Source organism: Myotis lucifugus, unplaced genomic scaffold (genome assembly GCF_000147115.1).
Source record: "Myotis lucifugus unplaced genomic scaffold, Myoluc2.0 scaffold_21, whole genome shotgun sequence".
NCBI lineage: Eukaryota > Metazoa > Chordata > Mammalia > Chiroptera > Vespertilionidae > Myotis > Myotis lucifugus.
The window spans coordinates 3,428,476-3,447,372 of record NW_005871069.1 but is presented as its reverse complement, the minus strand read 5'-3'; the positions used below and the strand labels follow the sequence as shown (position 1 = coordinate 3,447,372).

The following is an 18,897-nucleotide window of genomic DNA, read 5'->3' as shown; positions in this document are numbered from 1 at the left end:
CACCCTGCAGTCCCAGGCGCTAGTGGCTGCGCCTGTGCCTGCAGCCCAAGAGAGAGACAAGCCACACGCCCTGCAGTCCCGGACGCCAGCAGCTGGGGCTAGGGCCGTGGAGAGGGACAAGCTGCCCACCCCGCGGTCCCAGGCGCCAGCAGCTGGGGCTGTGGCCTGGGAGAGAGACAGGCCACCCTCCCCGCGGTCCCAGGCACTAGTGGCTGCCCTTGCCTGCATAATTTCACCAGGTCATAAAAATCAGTTTATAATGTGTAAAGCAATCTGATAAGCAAAAGAAAATAAATGGTTTCAATTTGCATTGTGTGTGAACCATTTTCACTACCTTTGCATCTTTTTATCACACTTTTCTCTTGATTTTTGGATTTCTTACCAGAGAACATTAATTCTCTGTCCATTATATACTCTGTCAATAACTTCCCAGTTTGTTGTCTTTTCGCATTGTTTATGGTTCTCTTTGCCCTTAGGAAATTTTGAGTGTCTTTTTTAACTTAAAAAAAAAAGGGGGGGGGGGTGATGTTGCCCTAGCTGGTTTGACTCAGTGGATAGAGCAGGGGTGGGCAAACTTTTTGACTCGAGGGCCACAATGGGTTCTTAAACTGGACCGGAGGGCCGGAACAAAAGCATGGATGGAGTGTTTGTGTGAACTAATATAAATTCAAACTAAACATCATTACATAAAAGGGTACGGTCTTTTTTTTTTTTTTTTAGTTTTATTCATTTCAAACAGGCCGGATCCGGCCCGCAGGCCGTAGTTTGCCCACGGCTGGGATAGAGCATCAACCTGCAGACTAAAGGGTCCCAGGTTTGATTCTAGTCAAGGGCACATACCTGGGTTGCGGGCTTTATTCCCAGTAGGGGCCGTGCAGGAGGCAGTCAATCAATGATTCTCTCTCATCATTGATGTTTCATCTCTCTTTCCCTCTCCCTTCCTTTCTATAAAGATATATTTTTTAAAATGGGGAGGTGTTTTATTGATTTTGGAGAGAGAAAGATGGAGAGGGGAAGATAGAAACGTTGATTGGTTGCCTCCTGCATGCCCACTATTGGGGATTGAGCCTGTAAGAAATACGGTGAGGCCCCAAATTCATGGGTCCTGGTAGAACACAAAACATACCCGGGAGGCAGGCAGCAAGACAAATATCTTTACTCCTGCAGGAGGGTGCACAGTACATGATCTGGAAGCACACACACACTGAGCAGGGGGTCTGCTTGGCTTTTTAATCCTAAAGCACATGATCTGCCCCTCACTCTTGATTAGAGCTCAGGCACACAGTCTTTTGTGATTGGCTAATTCAAAGGAATGGGTTGGCCTTTGCCATTTCAAGATGGCGGCTCCCAGGGGAACTGCAAGTCATGTGGCCAAAATGGTGGCCGCCAAATCACGCAGTCCAAAATGGCAGCTGTCTAAACTGTTCTTTGACAGAAAAGATGACTTATTTATTCTCACAAGCCCACAACCTGGGCATGTGCCCTGACTGGGAATCAAACCAGCAACCTCCTGGTGCATGGGATGATGCTCAACCAACTGAGCCACACTGGCCAGGCAATTTTGAGTCTTTTAATGTTAAAAATATTGGCCTTGACTGGCTGGTGTGGCTCAGTGGTTGAGCATCGACTTATGAACCAGGAGGTCACAGTTTGATTCCCAGTCAGGGCATGTGCCCGGGTTGTGGGCTCGATCCCCGGTGGGGGACTTGCAGGAAGCAACCGATCAATGATTCTCTCTCATTGATGTTTCTATCACACCCTCTCCCTTCCTCTCTGAAATCGATAAAAACATATTTTAAAAATATTGGCCTTTCTCCTCTAGCTCTAGAGTCATGCTTTCAAAGTCATGTCCATGGTACTTTAATACATGCCATCTGTTTTATCTAATTATTAAACTGATTTGAAATTTATTTTGGAGTATTGAATAGCTACTTGACCATAATACCATTTCACTGACCAATCAATCCACTGTTCACTGATCTGTATAGCCACTTATCACTGACAAATATTCTCTGCTTCTGGACAATCTATGTTTTATCCCACTAATCTATTTTGTAAATATAACATAATGATTTAATTTCCATTTTATAACTAAATATCTCATAAGACAATCAATCTTCAACAAGTTCTCTTAGTATAGATGGCACAAATGAACTTTAAAATATTTTGCCAGGTTCTATAATCAATTATACTAGAATTTGGATGGGAGTTATTATCACCAACCTAACAATACTATACTTCTTTTTCTACCTCAATTAACTATACTATAAGTTCCAGGAGACAGGATTTTTTGTGTGTTCCATACATTGTTGTATAGCTAGCATCTAGAACAGTACCTGTATTAATTGCATTGAATTTACTGATAATTTAAGGACATTTAAAGTATCTACAACTTGGGAGACTTCCAGTCAAGATGGCAAAATAGGTAAATACTGTGCTTACCTCCTCCTACAGCCATTTCAAAATTACAACTAAATAATAAAACAACCATAATTGACAAACACTGGAAGATTAGCTGAACAGAATACAACTAAGGATATAAAGAAAAAGCCATGTGGAGACTGGTAGGAGGAGCAGAAATGCAAAACAAGCAGGTACCACACCAAAGGTGTGGCAATTAAGAATAGGCAGCTGCAGGTACCTCTGAGGAGAGAGGGGTCCCAACCCCACACTAAGCTCCACAACATGGGGCATCAGTGCTGGGAGGAGTTCCTATAGCATCTGGCTATGAAAAACAGAGAGAATTGCATCAGAGTGAGACAAAGGGCTGCTGGAGACTCAGGAATTCCTCTTGAGGGGCTCATACATAGTCTTGCCCATTCATAAACTCACTCACTCTAGGCTCAAGTGCAGGAGACGCAGCTTGAAAAACACCAGGGACATACAGGAAGGAACTAAATTGAGTAGCTCCAGGGTGAGAGCTGGAGGCGTAGGGGTAGGGCAGTGCTCTCCTGGACAGAAGTGTTGACAGGCGTCATTGTTCCTCTGTTTGTTGGGGTCCAACCCCAGCAGGTCCAGGGGTCCCCAAAGGTGTGGACGGAGTCGGTGAAGAAGGAATGACACGGAGGCAGCATTCAGGTGATCAGCAGCCTAGCCAGGATCTCTAGCCAGGATCTCCAGCCAAGTTCTGGTCAGGATCTCCAGCGAAGTTCTGGTTAGGATCTCCAGCCAGGTTCTGGTCAGGAGCTCCAGAGAAGTTCTGGTTAGGTTCTCCAGCCAAGTTCTAGCCAGGTTCTTCAGCCAGGTTCTGTCATCAGGTTCTATCCCAGGTTCTCCCACCATGTTCGTGTCTAGGTTCTCCAGCCAAGATCTGTAGCCAGGTTCTGTCCAGGATCTTTTGCCATGTTCTCTTGCTAGGTTCTGTCTCTAGGTTCTGTTTCTAGGTTCTGTCTCTAGGTTCTGTCTCCTGTTGTCTTGATACATCTGTATTTATACCAGTTGATTTTAATCCTGTCAATTTCTATTCCAAAGGTTAGGGAGTTTCTTTTTTTTTTTTTTTTAAATATATTTTATTGATTTTTTTACAGAGAGGAAGGAGAGGGATAGAGAGTTAGAAACATCGATGAGAGAGAAACATCGATCAGCTGCCTCCTGCACGCCCCCCACTGAGGATGTGCCCGCAACCAAGGTACATGCCCTTGACCGGAATCGAACCCGGGACCCTTGAGTCCACAGGCCGACGCTCTATCCACTGAGCCAAACCGGTTCTGGCAGTTAGGGAGTTTCTTATCTCCATTCCAGGGAGTAAAGATTATGTAGCTTAAGCGTGATTGTTCTTAGTTAAAGTGATTAACTACCCACCTGGCACTTAGTTAAGGGGTTTTATTCCCTCCCTAACTTCAGGGAAAAATTCCTACCTGGGGAAACAACCTTTCTCGGAGAGGTGACCTTGGTTAAAACACATAGCGCCAAGAAGGGGAGCAAACATATTAAGAACAGTATGCCATATACGCCACGTCCCTTGAAACATATGTTGTGCAGATGTTTCTTCCCTGCAGCGACTGTGTCAAGCAGCAAGGATGGACCGGCTCCCGGCATCTGTTGAGCTCTCCTTCTACCCAATAGCCTGATGCAGGTGGGTGCCAAATCAGAGCTCACCATTAACCTGACTAACACCATTTGTTCCACCCTGGTAATTCCCAAACCCTGCTCCACCCAACTTGCATGGATTGCTGAAATTCTTGTAAGTGGCTTTTCCAAACAAGTAGCCTACCTAAGTTCTGGCTGTGGAATTTCCTAAAATCTCTCAAAGGGGCACAAACTATAAACAAGCAGCAACTAACCGCACCATGCCATGTACATCTTGATAAGAAGCCCCAAACCCAGAGAATTCAGCAACCAGTCTCAACATGCATTATCACTCCCATCAGGTATTCCCAAATCACGGCAGTCTTGGTTTGGAACATAGATTAAACTAAGTGGGCCCAAGCCCAACACAAGTGGTGACTGGCCTCAGGTCACACTGTTGCCCACCAAAAGATCCCAACCTTAGCAGGCACCCTCAATCGCAGAATAGCCTCTCCCAAGCACATCCAAGGTCAGTAAATGTGGCAACCAACCACAAATCACTTTTTACTTCCTATAAGACAGTTCCTAATTGGGCACAAACAGCAACTGCCAACACACCCAGAGGCCAGCTTCAGATGACATCAGAGCAACAGCTAACCAAATCCACACAACACACCCAAAGGGAAGACTCACCTGGCACAAGAGCCATGCTAAATTGTCTTCCACTATGAAAGGGTCAGCCCCCACACACAGACTGCCTACTAGTAATGGCCAGCACTCACAACCAGTCAGCCTGAGGGTCAACCTCACCTACTAATGTGCCAAAAGCAATCAAGGCACAACTACAACAGGACACGCACAATCCACACAAGGGAGCACTAGCTCAGGTGACTAGAGGGACTACACCACTGAGCCCCACAGGACACCTACTACATAAGGCCACTCTGCCAAGATTGGGAGACATAGCAGATCTACCTAACATAGAAACAGCACAGGGGGTCAGCCCAAATGAGGAGACATGCCTCAAATGGAAAAAAAAAAAAAAAACTGGGCAAAACTACAAAAGAATAACTAAATGAAATGGAGACAAGCAACCAGATACAAAGTAAAGCCCCTGGTTAAAAGGCAGCTCAATAAACTTAAGGGAAGAATAGATAAACTCAGAGATAGAAAGACATTAAAAAGGATACAGAAAATGTAAGAAAGAACAAGTCAAGAATACAATAACTAAAATGAAGAATACATTAGAGGGAATCAATAGATTAGATGAATCAGAGGATTCAATCAGCAAAATGAAAGACAAGGTAACAAAAACATGCAAAATGGCAAAAAGAAAAAAGAATATTAAAAAAGTGAGGGTAGATTAAGGGACATCTGGAACAACATCCAGCCCACCAACATTCACATCACAGGGGTACCAGAAGGAGAAGAGAAAGGAATGAAAACCTATTCGAAGAAGTAATGACAGAAAATGTTCCTAATCTGGAAAAAAGACCTACAACCAAGATTACTCTACACAACAAGGTTATCATTAAGAATTGAAAGAGAGATAAAAAGCTTCCTAGACAAGAAACAGATAAAGGAGCCCATCACGACTAAACCAGTATTACAAGAAATATTAGACACTTCAGTAAGAAGAAAAGAAAAAACTGAAAATGTGAATACAAAAATATAGGAAAGAAAAAATTTTCATTAACAAAGGCAAGCACTTAATAAAAGCTGTGAATCCACCAACTATAAAGCTAATACAAAAGTTAAAAGGAAAAAGTAGTAGGAAGGTCATGTGTAATTACAACAACAATGAAAGCATACAAATGCACACACAAATGAAATAACAAAAACATACACAAGCATGAGTGAGTAAAAATTTTACTAAGTTTAGAATGTTAGAATTTCAGCAACCATCAACCTAAAATAAATTATTAAAAACATAACTTGGTACATATGAAGCACATGGTAAACACAAACTATAGATATACAAGATATATCAAAGAAAAAAAGGAAAGTAAATCCAAACATAACACTACAGAAAGTCACCAACATAACAAGAGAAGAGAGCAAGAGAGTAAGGAACACAAAACAACTACAAAAACAATCAGAAAACAATAAAATGGCAATAACTACATATCTATTAATAATTACTTTAAATGTAAATGGACCAAATGTTCCAATCAAAAGACATAGGGTGACTGAATACATAAAGAAAAGAAAAAAAAAAAAACAAGGCCCACATATATGCTGCCTACAAGAGAGCCAGTTCAGATCTAAAGACACACACAGACTAAAGTAAAGGGATGGAAAAGATATCTCATGCAAATGGAACAAACAAAAAAAGCTGGGTTGGCAATACTTTTGCAGACTTTAAAATAAAAGTTGTACCAAGAAACATAAAAGGGCACTTCACAAAAATAAAAAGATCAATGTAACAAGAGGATATAACTCTTATAAACATTTACATACCCAAGGAAGGAGCACTGAAATATACAAAGCAAATACTAACATAAAGGGAGAGACTGATAGTATTGCATTAATAGAAGACTTTAACAGCCCACTGACATCAATAAATAGATTATTCAAACAGAAAATCAACAATGAAACAATGGCCTTGAATAATACATTAGAACAGATGGATTTAACTGATATTTTTTAGAGCATTTCACCCCAAAGCAGCATAAAATATACATTATTTTCAAGTGCACACGGAACATTCTGCAGGATAGATCACATGTTAGGACACAAGAAAAGTCTCAAAAAAATTTAAGAAGACTGATATCATATCAAGCATCTTCTCCAATCAGAATAGTATGACTAGAAATAATTTACAAAAAAAAATCATAAGGAAGCAAAATAACATGCTAGTAGACAACGAATGGGTTAAGAATGAGATTAAGGAAGAAATAAAAAGATATCTTAACACAAATGAAAATAAAAACACAACAACCCAAAATCTGTGGGAGAGCCAAAGAAGTTTTTAACCTAAAGGAACTAGAAAATGAACAAACAAAACTCAAAGTGAGTAGAAGGAAGGATGAAATAAAGATCAGAGCAGAAATAAATAAAATAGAAACTAACAAAACAATAGAAAAGAACAATAAAACCAAGAAACTATTCTTTAAAAGCATAATTATAAATCTTTAGCCAGACACATCACAAAAAAGAGGCCCCAAATCATTAAAACCATAAATGAAAGAGAAGTGACAACTGATACCACAGAAATACAAAAGAATTAGAAGAAAATACTATAGACAATTATATGCCAACAAATTGGACAAACCGGAAGAAATGAATAAATTCCTAAAAACATACTATCTTCCAGGACTGAGGAGGAAGAAACAAAAAATCTGAAGAGACTGATAACTACTAATGAAATGGAACCAGTAATAAAAAAATTTTTTAAAACTCCCAACGAAAGTCCTAGACCAGATGACTTCACAGGTAAATTTTACCAAACATTCAAAGAAGAACTAATACCTAACCTCAAGTAATTAAAGAGGAGAGAAAGACCCCATACTCATTTTAGGAGACCAGTATTACCCTAACACCAAAGACACTACAAAAAAAAAAAATTACAGGTCAAAACCCTGGTGGACATGGATACAAAAATCATCAACAAAATATTAGCAAACCAAATTCATCAATATATTAAAAAGATCATATACCATGATCAAGTGGGATTTATTCCTACTTGACGCAGGACTGGTTCAATGTCCACAAATCAATTAATGTAATACACCACATACAAAAATGAAGGATAAACATTATATGATCATCTCTAAAGACGCAAAGAAAACATGTGACAAAATCCAACATTTATCATAAAAACTCTCAGGATAGAAGAAATATACTTCAACATAATAAAGACCATATGACAAACCCATAGCTAACATTATATTCAATAGTGAAAAGCTGAAACCTTCTTTATGAGCAGGAACAAAACAAGGATGTCCATTTTCACGTTTATTCAACACTAGTGACCCAGTGCGCAAAGTCATGCAAGACCCGGGACCCCCGACCCCGCCACGCCAAAAGACCCAGAGTCAAGTCCCACCGTGCCATGGGACCCAGAGTCAAGTCCCCACCCATCCACATGTGCCTCGCCACACACAAAGCCCGCCCCCCCCCACCCGCACATACCTCGCTGCACACACAGACTCCTGGTGACCAGTCTTTGGTCGTTATGGCGTTAGGGCCACTGGGCTTTTATAATATAGATAGTATTGCAAGTCCCAGCCACAGCAAACAAACAAGAAAACAACAAAAAAAAAGCATCCAAATTGGGGGTAGGGGGTAAAACTGTATTATTGCACATGACATGATACTATATAGAGAGAACCCTAAAGATTCTAACAAAAATTATTAAAACTAATAAATTCAGTAAAATAGCAAGATATAAAATTAATATTTAGAAATGAGTATCATTTTTAGACACCAATTATGAACTATCAGAAAGAGTAATTAAGAAAACAATCCATTGTATCCAAAAAAATAAAATACCTAGGAATAAAATTAACAAGGTATTAAAAGACCTGTATTTGGAAAACTATAAAACAATGAAGACAGACATTGAAAAATACACAAGTAAATGAAAGAATATAACGTGCTCATGAATAGGAAGAATTAACATCATTAAAATGTCCATAGTACCCAAAGCAATCTACAGATTCAATACAATCCCTATGAAAATTCTAATGGCATTTTCACAGAACTAGAACAAATAATCCTAAAATCTATATGGAACCACAAAAGACCCTGAAAAGCCAAAGCAATTTGAGAAAGATCAAGTTGGAGGTATCACACTACCTGATATCAAACTATATTGTAAGGCTAAAGTAATCAAACAGCACAAAATTGGCATAAAAATCCTATATAATAAAAGCCTAATATGCTAAGTGTCTGGTCGACCGGTCAGCCATTCAACCAATCAAAGTGTAATATGCTAATGATATGCTAAGGCTGCTCAAACGCTCACTATGATGTGCACTGACCATCAGAGGGCAGACAGCTGACCGGTCGACCAGTTGCTATGACGTGCACTAACCACACCAGGGGGAAGATGCTCCAACCGGTAGGTTAGCTTGCTGCTGGGGTCCGGCCGAATGGCACTTAGCGAGACAGGCTGGACACGCCCAGGAGCCCTCCAAGGCTGGCAAACCTCCCGCGTCCCTCCCTGGCACCGATCGTGCATTGGTGGGGTCCCTCAGCCTGGCCTGAGCCCTCTTACAATCCAGGACCCCTCAGGGGATGTCAGAGAGCCGGGATGTCAGGCCAAGCCAAAGGACCCCACTGGGCCTCTAGTAAATAAATCCTTTGAACAGAATAGAGACAGATACATAAAAAAAAAAAAATTAAACTACTTTCTTATACCATATACAAAAATAAACTGAAAATAGATTTGAGACCTAAATGTAAGACCTAAAATCGTAAAACTCTTAGAAGAAAACAGGTAATAAACTCTTAGACATCAGCCTTAGCAATATTTTTCAGATATGTCCCCTATGGCAAAGACAACAAAAGCAAATATAAATAACTAGAACTACATGAAACTAGGTAATTTTTGCACTGCAAAGAAAACCATCAACAAAACAAAACCCAACCTACTGAATAGTGAACATATTTGCCTCTGATATATCTGATAAGGGATTAATATCTAAAATATATTTAAAAACTCATACAGCTCAGCATCAAAAGAATAATCTGATTTTAAAATGGACAGAGGACATGAATAGACATTTCTCTAAAGAGGACATATTATTTTTCCAGCATACCCATGAAAAGATGCTCAACATCACTAGTTATCAAGGAAATGCAAATTAAAACCACAATGTGAAACTACCTCACACCTGTCAGAATGGCTATCATCAATAAATCAACAAACATAGAGGAATTTGGTTCAATCAAGATTTATCCCTTTAGAGTGCCAGATCAAATTTCAAACAAATTAGCAATGACACTGGTGAAACTCAAAACAGTTGGTATTGGATCCTGCATGACTCACCCAAAGAGCTGGGTGACTAACAGATAATAGATGCGTGTGGCATTTCTAGCAAATAGAAGCCTAGAGCATTTCACAGCTCCTGTTAAATATTTGTGAGTTTCCAAAATATTCCTTCAATTCTATTTATAATGATTATTTCATAACTGTAATTTATGTCCCAAAAAATATATGCATACTTTAACAGCTAATAGCTCAATTTTGAAAATGAAATGTATTTTAATAAACACTACCTTTATAATTATTTAATTTGTATGTATACATTTTTGGGGAATACAGCATGGCTCAGTGGTTGAGCATTAACCTATGAACCAGGAGATCATGGTTCAATTCCCAGTCAGGGCCCAGGCCCAGGTTGGGGCTTAATTTCCAGTGTGGGGCATGCAGGAGGTAGCTAATCAGTGCTTCTCTGTCATCATTGACTTTCTTTTCTTTTTTTTAATATATTTTATTGATTTTTTACAGACAGGAAGGGAGAGGGATAGAGAGTTAGAAACATTGATGAGAGGGAAACATTGATCAGCTGCCTCCTGCACACCCCCTACTGGGGATTTGCCTGCAACCAAGGTACATGCCCTTGACTGGAATAGAACCTGGGACCCTTCAGACAGCAGGCTGAAGCTCTATCCACTGAGCCAAACCAGTCAGGGCCATCATTGATTTTCTGTCTCTCTCCTCCCCCTCCCTTCCTCTCTGTTAACAATACACACACACACACACACACACACACATACATACATATAATTTTCACTTGCTAAGTAAAAGGTATAGGGTAATGTAAAAGATATAAACTAATTACTACTGTGCATATATTTTTCCATAACTGACACACAAAAATTACATATCGTATGATGTATGAATCTATTTATATGAAATTTAAAGATAGGTAAACTCATAGGGACAGAGAGTAGATTAGTGATGGCTAGAAGAGGGGTAATGGGAAAGGATTGATAGTAGGTTCAGAGTTTCCTTTTGGAGTGATAAAAATGCTCCAGAATTAACAAAGTGGTGACAGCTGCACAACTTTGTGAACAGACCAATTTTGCTTCAGAATTATTTAAAGCATTAGATTACCATTATCACCACAAACCTAGAACCAAAAAAAAAAAAAATAGATGCAAGAATACAGGATGATAGCATTTTCTAAAAAAGCATTTGAACTCTGGCTGGCCGATTCAAGCATTGGTTTGAGTATCATCCCAAGGTTTCAGTTTGATGAACCAATGAATGCATAAATAAGAGGAACAACAAATCAATGTCTCTCTTCCCCTTCCTCTTTCTCTAAAATCAATAAATAAAATTTTAGAAAATAATAAAAAATAAAAAAGCATTTGACACTACTAAATTCCTGAAATCTTCTGATTCAAGATCAAATGAGACTAAAGAAACCATCGCCAGGATTGAAAAGGTGAGGGAGTAAGGAAGGCTTTACGCACCCTGTACTATGTACAGTACATAGTACTTGATAATAATGACTGTTACTGGTTTATATATTTATTATACTATACTTTTTTAATTATTTTAGAAGGTATTCTTTCTATTTGTTAAAAAAAAGTTTGCTGAAAAACAGCATGCTGCATTACTCCTGCCATAGTTTTTTACATCCATGTCTCCTGATATTATCATTTTTCCTGTGCTTTGATTTAATCTAGTGTTGTTTTATAAATTTAGTGTAGCCTAAATGTACAGTGTTTATAAAGGCTACAGTCGTATACAATAATGTCCATCCTAGGCCTTCATATTCACTCATCACTCACTCACTGACTCACAAGCAACTGCCAGTCCTACAAGCTCTATTCATGCTAAGTACCTTAATAGGTATACCATAATTTATCTTTTATAATCATATTTTTACTGTACCTTTTCTATGTTTAGATATGTTTAGAAACACAAATACCACTGTGTTACAATTGCCTACAGTATTCAATATAGTAACATGCTGTACAGGTTTGTAGCCTAGGAGCAACAGGCTACCATACAGACTAGATGTGTAGTAGGCTGTAACATCTAGGTTTGTGTAACTGCACTCTGTGATGTTTACACAAATATGAAATTGTCTAATGACTCATTTCTCAGATTTTATGCCCATCGTTAAGTGCACAGGACTGTACTGAAACTCGGGATTAAAAGTAGTGGGAAAAGCAGTAGAACAACAATAAGGTGCAATAATAACTCTTTTGGAAAATGTCAATGGCCTAGATTTTGTAGTCCTGGACAACACATCAATAATAGAAACTCCATTCCAACAAGACTGCTAGGAAGACAGGGAAATGAACAAACTATGCAAAATCCCAACTAATATTGAGTCTATACATGCTTACTTAAATTATAAAATACTTGACCATCTCAACAAGAATGTTTTGAAATGAGAAAGGAACAAAATCAAGAAGCTATTGCTAAGCCATTTATAATGAAAAAAATTGGGGAAAATATATTGTTCTAAATGTGTATTATTGCATGAAAACAAAGTTTCATTTGTCTCAACTTGTTAAATCTTTATGATGAAATAAGCCATTTATTACTGCCGACAAATATAATAACTACAATAAACAGGCATGCCAAAATCAATGTAGATGCTCAAAAAAGGTCAAGGAATCAACTGTCAGCTTAAATTGGTTAATTTTATTAAAATTGTTAAATATGACAATATGTCATGTAACTCCAGATTTTTTTATATAAGCAGAGTTGAATTAATGTGACCCAAATTTTGTATAATAAATAGCTTTCCCAATTTCTAAAAATACATCAACTTTGTCACTTATCTTAAATTTTCTGCTTTACTTCTCTAGCTCTGCCTCAAATGAAACTTCTTCAAGGCCATATATATGACATAGTGAAAGCAAAATAATCACAGCACTCAGCAGTGTCATTAACATTTCTGAGCTGAGAGCGATTTAAACAGGCAGATGCTATGTAAAATGACTGTTGGGAGAGACCAGTTGCAGTGCTGAGACTGCACCACAGCTGTAAGGGATTTGAAGCTACTAGCTATGTGGAATCAAGCTTTGGAGAAACTCTGGACACAATTCCGGCATCCGAAATAAATTAAAGTAAATAGTCTTGCTCTCTCTCTCATCCACCCTGTTAGCAGCCTCTGGGCTGAGTGGAGACCACACACTGGGACCACACAGCACCAGCTGAACTCCTTGCACGCAACATCTACAAGCTGTCACTCTGCAGCACAGAAAGAAGGAAAAGGGAGGGCTGGGGAGGGAGAGGAGATTAGAGACTGAGAAAAGGGAAGGGAGTGAGGGGGGAGGGAGGAAGAGAGAGCAGAGTCTCCTCTACTTACAGCTAGACAGAATGATGTGTGGTATGGAGAAAGGAAAAAACCTCCCAAAGAAAACAAGCTAGTCATGGCCTTGTGTAGCCTTGACCTGCACTCCCCCATACCAATTTAGTAATTGATGAAGGATTAACAAAGCATCCATTTAACTTCAATTAACCTCCTATCCATCACAGGTCAGAAGAGAAAATTACCATTATAAAAACATTTTATTAAAATAAAGACTAAAATCCACATTTTCTTATAATTTATAATAATTACTTTAATAAATGCATTTTCTTTTAGATTTACATTATATTAGTTTTACTCGCCTGCCTCTTTTCCTTTAATAAAGCACACAGGGTATATTTAAAGTATTTATTCAAAAGACGTCAGAAAATTTTAATTTTATAACTTTCCCGTATTTCATTGTGTCACAATCTTAATTTTCCAAAGTATCATTTTTACATAACTTCAGACTAAAAATAACTAGTAGCAGTAATATTATGGGGGTTGGGGGAGAACAAAAAAAATGTAACTACAAAAATAGGTCTAGAATTTGTTTTACTATTAAGAATTTTTTTAAATAAGAGACAAGAAATCTGAACAAAAAAGGTGTGCAAGTGTCTTACCCTGGCAGGTCCCCAGAGGTTCAACTCAGGTAAAGCTAGGAGTTGGAAATATAGAAGCTCTGACTCACTGAAGACCAAGGAAAGCCTCCTAATGTTAAAGCACTATTTTCTTAGATAAAGCCATAGTAAAGTAAAAATTTCCCCTCAAAAAATATCAAAAAAATAAAAATTCCCAAACCCTATCTTATTTCTCCCTATACTACTCAAACTTGCATCATGAGGGAGCAAATCAGAAAGGCAGAATCTCAGGATCCCAGTCAAATCCTATTAAGTCAGAATCTACATTTTTAGTGATTTGTGTACAGATTAATGCTTGAGAAGCACTAGGTAGACTTATCCAGTCCAGAGCCATCTTGGATGTAAAGGACTCCACAAAAATCTGGTTGCAGAGCTGCCTACTGAGTTTTAATCATAAACTTATACTCAACTAGTATCTCAGGCTACCCAGCAACATAATCAAACTATTGATTTCGCCACATCTTCCTTGAGTCATGTTCAATCTAGCCAAGGATAGACTTGCCCCTTGAGGCTGGGCTGAACTGACCCCAAAACAGATCTCCCAGAGAAATTGGGGAAAGGGTTTTAAAGAATGGCAATTTACTTCCTTCAGTTTTCTATAAACTCAGACTCTATTATTCCTGAGCAGCTCTACCACAAGTCAGACAAGTCTTAGCAACAGGGTCATGAACTCTTTGATCCAGTTTTCTATAATAATCATCTCTCTCCTGCTCCATCTCAAAATTATGGTTAACAAAATTATAACCATGAACCAATCTGAAAGAATCCATGCGCCCTCTTGCAATACGGGACCCCTCAGGGGATGTCCGAGAGCCGGTTTTGGCCCAATCCCCGCAGGCCAGGCTGAGGGACCCTACTGGTGCACAAATCTATGCACCAGGCCTCTAGTATGCGTATAAGATCTTTGGTTAATCTCTTCCCACCCTCCCCCTTCCCTCTGAGATTCATCAGTCTGTTCCATGTTTCCATGCCTGTGGTTTCCACTCATATGTTGAACGCCTGCCCCCGGTGGTCAGTGTACATCATAGCTACTGGTCGAACAGTCGAAGGGTCGAACGGTTGCTTAGGCTTTTATATATAGAGATGGTATAGACTGACAGATGTCAGAAGGGAGATTTGGGGGAGTCGGGGGTGCTGACGGGATGAAAGAAGGTGAAGAAATAGCCAAAGAACATATATGCATACTCCATGGACACAGACAACAATGTGGTTACAGCCAGAAGGAGGGAAGGGTGACATCTGGGAAGAGGGGAGGTATGACGGGTAGGGAATAAGGGACATCTGTAATGTCAACAATAAAAAGAAAATCATAGCCCAGCCAGTGTGGCTCAGTGGCTGAGCGTTGACCTATGAACTAGGAGGTCACAGTTCGATTCCTTGCCCCAGTGGCAGGCACAGTCCCCACTGGGGGACCACAGGAGGCAGCCAATCAATGATTTTCTCTCATCACTGATGTTTCTATCTCTTTCTCCCTCTCCCTTCTTCTCTGAAATCAATATAAAAACATATTGAAAAAGAAAATCATAAGCCATCCAAAATCACAGAACTATATAAGTGAAAAAGGCCTAAAAAATTCATTTTGATGAAGCTAAGCCAAAAGCAGCACAGCTAGCAAGTAGCAAAGCGAGAACTCATTCAGTGTTGCACAATGATTACTAATGCTAACTTTGTGCCAGGTAACAAAGTTATGTTCTGAGCCAGGTAACTTTGTTCCAGGTAACAAAGGCATGCTTGGGTCCATCTTGTGCAGTTTACGTTCCAATTAACTAAAATCCAGGATTCCTAAATCCTGGTGTCCACTGTTCTTTCCATTATTGCACCAAGATTTTCTCTAAGTGGGAAATAGTAAGTAGAAAGAATTACTAAAACCAAAATCATAAGTAAAGCAAACTGTATGGTCCCCTCCTATATTACATCAAGTTTTTGAGCAAACCTAATATAATATTTAAGGGGGGTGGGGGGGAGCCTAATCAGTCAGTTTCAAATTCTTGTGCCTGACCTTCAAGTCACTCCATAATTCAAAATGCATCACTTACCTACCCGTCAGTGGGTCTTTACTCCTGTACTGCCCAGATGTTTCACCTGCCTTCCCTCTGAAGGCCACACCCTTCCCATCAAGGTCTGACCTCCATGAAGCCTTCCCAATTACTCTACCTCAACATATCGTTCCCTTCTCTGAATTTCTGCGGTACTTACACACAATAGTATAGTTTAGTTTTTAGCTATTCTTTGAAATGGTAAAAATGCCCCTTCTGAATCTAAGCTAACATTATTTTATTCCCAATGTGGTCAGGCATATGCTAAAATTAGTAGATAGAAAAATAACTAAGACTAATGCCTGTCCAGCAAGAGCTTAGTCTTTTGACAGATATGTAAATATCAGCAATAACTATAGCCCCTAAGACAACACAGGGATAAGACAAGTGCTAAGTGATTATAGGATTCACTGAGTTGGAAAACTTCAAAGCAGAAAGAACTCTGAAAAATAATCTAGTTTTATGTATTCTCTAATTATAGGAAAATGGAGACTGAAGCCCAAAGAGGCTAAGAAACAGTCCAGGCTACAAAGCAGATTGGTGGTTGCTTTGACTACTAAGCCAAAATACCTTTGACTATAATTTTCAAACTGAAGTCCAAGGATATCTATAAGTGTGTCCACGCCTTCAAGATTTGTAATTTCTCAACAATTACTTTGTGTTTATATCAATAACAATTACTTTAAATTAACATAAACATAGAATCGTGTGATTACAACTGGACACTACTACACCATTGGATTTCACCAGCCACTCCAGGGGACACAGGGCCACGTTCCCTGAAGTCTGAGAACAATCTACACTTCAGCATTCTCCTTAGCACTGTGATTCATGCTATCTCACATTCTAGTCCATTTCAAAATCCTCTCTATTTAATACTAGCCAAAAATTACCCATTCAGTGAACATTCAAGTTCCTACTACGCCATCAGAGCTGTACTAGGAATCCTGGCTAGATGAAGAGTAAGCTAGAGAATGGGTGAAAAAGTGAGAGACTAACTTTAAAAAGCATGTCCTCCACCACCTGATCCTGCCTCTGCCTGACCCTCGAAATTGTCCAAAGTCCTTTACTAGAAGACTGCCTTTGCAAAGTTTTTCGAGTACCAATTTCTTTTCCCATAAGATTTATATAACATGCTCTCAAATATTTGTGGAATGTAAATTTCACTTAGCAGGTTAACAGCTGTCTTTTCGAAAGAGAATCCTTCAAAATGATATGCAGTACAGGAAATTAAATGCTTGACAAGGAAAAAATCATTTTGTGAAACTTCCTAGTTACACTGGGGAATCCTCTGCTTCTCTGCTTAAAATTATTGTTTCTTCTTAAACCTAAGAGAACATTGAAATAGTAAGCACATATCATCCTCTTTCTATTATCCCCCTTGATTCAACACCTTTGAGCACACAGGTGACCCTGGGCAAGTTTCTGGGTTTCAGTGCCTTTGTTATTAGTATGGTACACGGAGCCTGCCCGGAATATACTAACACAAACGAAACAGTGTTACTCATTAGGAAATAGGTCCATATTAGCCTGAATTGGTAGCAGCTTTCCAATACGGGGCACCCAGTGATTTCATTAACCTGTGACTGATTTTTAGAGAGTTTTTTTAAGTTTTCCCAGACTCGAAAAACAATGAAACAAATTTTCTCATACTTATTAGTATGATTAGCCTTCAATGATTAAAACTAGCCTATTTCCCTTCAAGAAGTGTTTGTTGGAATTGAGGCAGCGTCCGTGTACTAAGTCCCCGGAGGGCGGGCCAGGCGCCGCCAGGCCTGTGGGCGAGTTACTGAGCGGGGAGCCGGCTCCGCAGCCGGGCGGCAGGTCCCGAGGGCAGCTCACAGGGACAGGACTCGGCCGGTCACCCGCCGTTCTGGGCTGGTTCTGCAACGGCACCTACCTCCAGTGGAACCGGAGCCGCCAGCTGGCAATGCTACGACTGTGACAGACGCCTGAGAAATGCCCAGTGTAGCCCTAACCAGAGGCAAATGGACGCAAGCCGCTCCTACCGCTCGCCTGGCACCGACACATCCTCAGACCTAACTCGGTGGCCCCGGCTCAGGGGGCAGGACAGAGCCCCCGGGCCCGGCCCCGCGAGGCGCAGGCGGCTACCAGACTCCCCTCCCGGTCGGACAGAGGATGACGACCGGCGCGGGCCGACCGCAGCTCCCACCCGCCTCTCCGGAAGCTGGCTCGCCGCCGCCAGGGCATCCAGGCTCGACACGTACCTGGGCCTCCCTGCCGCCCCTCCAGCAGCTCGGACCGGGTCCCCGTCGCTTCCAGGAAAAGCTGTCGGGCGGCGACCCCCAACCGCCAGCCTCCACTTCCGCCCGCCCGGAGCGCCGAGGGCGTCGATGCGCCGGGCAGCCGAGCGCCGAGTCTGCGATGGACCCAGGCGGGGCGAGGAACGGGGGGGCGGGCGAGGAACGGGGGGGCGGGGCGAGGAACGGGGGGGGCGGGGCGTCGGGGCGGGGGCGGGGGCGGGGCGAGGACGACACGCAAAAGCCACTGGACCCTGGAAGTTGTGGAGGAGAAAGTCAGTCTGCAGCCTGCAAGTCCTGAGCATTGATCGTTTAAATTCAGCTAGCTCGGTGAACACACCCGTGGCACAGGCGCTACCTGTATGAAGGTGGATGACAACAGGGTAGGCTGAGGGTAACCCATGACATGGCAAGAGGACAAGGAATGTCACTTAGGAAGCAACTGCAGCAGTCTAGGCAGGAAATGACATGGGGGATGGTGGAAGGTGGTGCCGGAAAATGACAAAATACTCTTCTGGTTGCTTCTATTTTATTAGCCAAAGAAGCAGCAGGATCGTCCGTGATAATGGAGGATGAGGGGCAAGGAAGGTTTGAGGAGAAAGAGTGAAATCTTTGTCTTGGATATTGTGAAGCAAATTACTAAGAAAAAGTGGTAAAACCTTCTTGGGATGTGTCATCCTAAGTA

The 18,897-nt window shown here is 40.7% G+C and overlaps 1 protein-coding gene across 10 annotated transcripts in view; it reads right to left on the bottom strand.

Annotated features, from left to right (window-relative positions):
- EXOC2 (exocyst complex component 2) overlaps positions 1–18,330 on the bottom strand; it is a 237,385-nt gene extending 219,055 nt beyond the window's left edge. For all 10 annotated transcript variants that reach the window (XR_002828487.1, XR_002828488.1, XM_023751403.1 and 7 more), the window contains exon 1: positions 18,180–18,330. The gene's annotated coding sequence lies outside the window, so the exon portion shown is untranslated. The remainder of the gene's footprint in view (positions 1–18,179) is intronic.
- Positions 18,331–18,897: the final 567 nt, after the last annotated feature.